Raw genomic sequence first — 4,964 nt, 5'->3', positions numbered from 1 at the left:
AGGGGCGGCCCCGCGGCTGGGCGCGGAAGGGCGGTGCCTCTCCACACTCAGCAGTTTACAAAAAGAAAAAGCCCGAGGTCGTACGTCGGGGAAGAGATGAAAACGAAGTTCCTGAAGTTTCTGCAGCACTGCTAGAGCGCGTCAGGGCGAAAGGCTGGGAGGCGGCTCGCGTTCCCGGAGGGCTTACCAAGCTCTGATTACTGGTTCCTAACCGTTGTGTTGAGAACTCGTTGCAAGTCTTGTGGAAATTAATGCATCTGGGCGATTTCCGGGGCCCCCGAACTCGCTGAAGCCCATCCCCAAGCCTCCCGAGATGTGAGCCAGGTTCAGACACGAAGCTTGTTCCGGGCGCGGTGGCTAATGCCTGTAATCCCAGCACTTTGGGAGGCCGAGGCGGGAGGATCGCTTGAGCCCAGGAGTTCGAGACCAGCCTGGACAACATAGTGAAAACGCGTCTCTACTAAATATACAAAAATTATTCGGGCATGGTGATGCGGGCCTGTGGTCCCAGCTACTCCGGAGGCTGAGGTGGGAGGATCGCTTGAGCCTGGGAGGTCGAGGATGCAATGAGCCAAGATCAGGCGTCTACACTCCAGCCTGGGTGACAGAGCGAGACCCTGTCTCAGAAATAAATAAAATAAACCGAAGTTTGTAGCACACCTCCCCAAAACTTCTTCAGCTAGGGGCCTGATTCCTCTTCTATCAGGCCTCCCTGCCCTCTAATCTCCCTTGGGTCCTCACTGGTGCCTGCAAATCTTTATTCACGTTGTGTTAATTTCTCTAACTTATGCCCAGCACTGCTAAAACCTCTTCGTGATCTCTCAGGCTTATGGCATCACTGTCTCCGTACTCAGATGACCCAACCTCCTGCTTTGCTAATAAGATCCAGCCCATCTTCCAGCTCCTCTACCCAGAAAAGGAAACGTTAAAACAGAAACAGAGAAACATCTAAGAGGGCACTTGCAAGTAAGTGGGACAATGGCGCCTGGTTTTGGAGTTGGAAGTTAGTGCTCCCATTTTTACCAAAAGGGAAGTTGAGGCATTTAAAAAATGTTAAGTCACTTACCACAGGTCACACAACTGATAAAATGGCAGTATCAGAACTTCCAGGTTGGGGGGATTTCTTGTTTGTTTCCCATTAAGCCATGGCTTCCTTTTTTCATAGTCCATTCCATTCACTATGCCTACCTCTCACCTCTACATTTCTCTGCACCTTCTGTCATACCCTGCCGTCAGTCAGAGGTTAACCCCACCCTTGTGTTTACCAGTCCCTTCTCAGAATCACTCCATCAGTAGTTAACCATCGCCTCTTCCTGCATCGTCATCCCCTCCTTTCCGTTGGCTTTCACTGCAGTTTAGGGACGTAGACAACTCTCTCTTACCATATAATTAAACATTTTATTCTTTCTGTTTCTCTCTCAATGGAATCTTCTCATAACTCCCTGCCTGCCTTCTATAATCAGGTGCTTCTTTCATTTCCTACCATCTTCCTGTTCCATAATACCTTACAGTTGGACTCCCCTGACACTGCTCCATCAGGGATTATGTTTATTTTTCCCCGAATTCCCATCCTGTATCACCTTGCGGGATGAGGCCCCACAGTCCTTGCTTTTAGAGAACATTTGATGCAAAGGGTAAACTGCTGGCTAACCCATTATCAGTGCTGTCTCTGCTCAGGTTAGGCAACAAGAGAGAAAGTAAAGACCCAGATGGCCTGGAGTGGGGCAGGAGGGAGAAAGTGGAAAGCCTGCCCAGAAGAATTGATCCTTTATCACCAAACACAGCCCCTGCATCCACATGCTCACTGACAGGTCTGCTGTATTTTACCAATTCTGCCTGTCTTCTATTTACCCCTGAAGTTCTACATATTCTGCGTCTCTTGCCTTATGTCCTTTCTGTCTCTCTGGATGGGTCTTCTTCTCCTGCTGAATTTCCTCAAAAGTCTGCCCTTAGTCACCATCTATTTGTCACCATGTTATCCCTCAGCACAGACAACCACACATGGCTTTATCTACATGTGGACAACTTTTGACTATTATTTTCAGCCCTTTCTTCTTTTATGAACACTATCTCTGGCCTATGAATAGCTTTTGGATATTTCCTCATGAAAGTCCTATCATTTGGACTATCTTTTGAATAGGAATGTCTTCCAATTCAACCTATTTAAAATAAGCACATTATCTCTCTTCCTAAATCATTGTGTTATTTCCCACAGAAAGACCACCATTTTTCTAGCCACTTGCTTTTAAAATTGGGGAGTCATCATTAAGCACCCCCATCCAATCAAATTCAATTGATCTCATCCTTTCCAGATCTCCTACTGATCAGTAGTGTTCTGTGTTCATTCTTTATTTTCCAGTACCTGAGTGAGGAGTAATTGGCTTCCCTCATCCCTCACATCCTTTCTTTACACCATAACTCAGTTGACTTTCCTGGAGCGTCTTGGGTTATATCTTTCTGCTGCACAAAAAGAGGCCCTTTTTAGTTGTCAAATAAAGAACAAGCCAATCAATCAAAAAATTTTTAAAAAATCCTTTCAAATCAGGCAGTTAGCTGATTCTACATTATTTCCCAAGGATAGAGTACAAAAAGAGCTTAGGAGAGAACATTTTGGATGAAAAGTGAAATTTTCCCTTTCCCCTGGTCAGTTCCCAGTCCTGCCCACATCCTGCCAACATTACCAAGATGGCCTCCCCCAGTCTCCCTGCCTCCTATCTCTTTCCTCCTTCTACACAGACTGCCATCAATTAGTTAAGGATGGCAAAAATATTTCTTGAAATACAGTTCTGATGTAGCCATTCTCCTGGTCTAAATCCTTTGCTGACTCCCTGTTGCCTGCTACAGTATATCTCTTCTTGCCCCCAAACCTGTCACATGTTGACATCTCCTACCATCCTATCCCCTTACCAAAAATCACAGCAACTTGCTGTTCCATGACCACACCAGGCATTCTCTGGCCAATGTGCCTCTACCTCCTCCCCTTATCAAAGCCCAGTATTTACCTGTCAAAATTCTATTCTTTAAAAGCCTTCCCAGAGGTTCCCTCTGGGAGCCACAGAGGCTAACGTATGTCTATCATGACATTTATCTTAGGGTATTGTTGTTGTCAAGGTACTTGACTATTAAACTAGATTATAGATTCTCAGAAGCTTCTCTCTCACTAACAGTGAGAATTTGACAAATTTTAACCTTTAAAAATGAAGTTTCTTTTGCCCAAAGCACATAGTTATTAGAAAGATCAAATAAGAAAATCTATAGATGAAAATGGATAAAAGCCTCTCGTACAGTGCTTGGCATAGTAGGTATCCATAAACATATTGGATGAATGAATTAAATCCAGTATGAGTTTTCTGGAGTTTTCCAAAATTTTAACCAAAACAAAACATTCAGTGATAGTTCCATTACTGAAGTATGTATATTCAACTTCCAGTTATCCATTGGTACTGAAGTCAGAGTCCAAGATAATAACTGAATTAATATATTCTAATCTTTAGAAGAAATTTTAAAATTATTTGAACATGTCAATTTTGTTTTCCTTGGGCAAATGCTTCAATTTGTTTTCATTCCAAAGAGCACCAACTGGGAGGCTAAAACCTTGAAATATATTTCATGGCAGTAACAGACTGGCTACAAAAGAAATTCTTTTAAAAATTTTCAGCACCTTGAGTTTTCAGAGGTCACTCCTCTCCCTGCTATAAAAATTCTCAAAGAAAACACAGGATAAAACTCTTTGTGACCTTGGGTTAGGCAGAGATTTCTTAGGTATTTCATAGATACTTCTTAGAAGCCTTCTCAGATAGCTAAGCAAGCATTTCTTAGCTACTTCTGGCCTTCAAAAGACACTTTCAAGTGAGTGAAAAGATGCTATATAGCAGAAGAAAATATTTTAAAATCACATAACTAATAAAGAACTGGTGTGCAAATATATACAGAACTCTCAAAACTCAGTAATTGGAAGACAATAAACCCTCCAAAAATAGGCAAAGTACATTATAAAGAGAAATGTAGGGTTTCTTTGTTTTGAATAACTTTTATTATTGCTTATGATATAACATCCTGTACTTTTCAAGGGAAAAGTAAACAACACAAAACAAAATTTGTCAATAAAAAGAAACGCAATATCCTCCAGGGCAGACTCTTTGGTTTATTGCCCCTCTCCCCAAGGCACCTTAGCGTATGGCATTTATACAACCTGTAGTTGGTGAAGACTGGGTCTCAGACCTGTACACATAGGCCCCTGGGTTGTCTTTTAGTTCACGATAGCTTCTTGAGGGGCTTGCTTGCACTGGTGTCTGTACACTAGATGTATCCTCACTCAATATGTTAATAGTAACCTACCCCACTTACTACCGATTAAAGACCCCCCATCACCTCCTGTCTTCTCTCTTTCCCTTGACAGTCTTCTTTTCCATCCCCAGGCCTCTGTTCATTCTTCATTCTCTCTGCATCTCCTCATCCCCCTGGCAGTTCATTCGGAAACTTCTGTGCAGGCACTGCCTTCTCTCTCCCACATTGTGCCCTGAATTTGGTGCTACCCTAAGAGCTCACAGGTTTCCCCGCATCTGCCTGAGAAAGGACACTAAACCTATGGCGTGTGATTCTTCCTTTTGACTTAGGATATTTCTGTTACCACATCTCTGTTTTTGTAGCAGGACTGGGTAGATGAGGCTAGCAGGGCACCTGGGGTACGGACTTTGAGGAGGAGCTCCCATTCAGGCTTGCAGTACCGACAGGGGATGCCTGCTTAAATTTTGCAACTTAGGCATCTCCTATTCTCACTAAGTACCTGCCCTGATTTGTGGTTTGGGTTTAGTCCTGGGGTAGGGAGCTGGGGAGAAGGAATAGGGGCTTTGCTTTGTAGATCTTTCCATTCTATATGTTTTTTTAAAATTCTACATTCCATTTTTCCATGCTTCCTTTTTTAGAATCTCTTTCCTCCTATCCTAGAAACCTTGCTACTAATT

This window comes from Macaca fascicularis, chromosome 15, assembly GCF_037993035.2.
Source record: "Macaca fascicularis isolate 582-1 chromosome 15, T2T-MFA8v1.1".
In the NCBI taxonomy this organism is placed as follows: domain Eukaryota; kingdom Metazoa; phylum Chordata; class Mammalia; order Primates; family Cercopithecidae; genus Macaca; species Macaca fascicularis.
Note: the sequence above shows the minus strand (reverse complement) of the source record.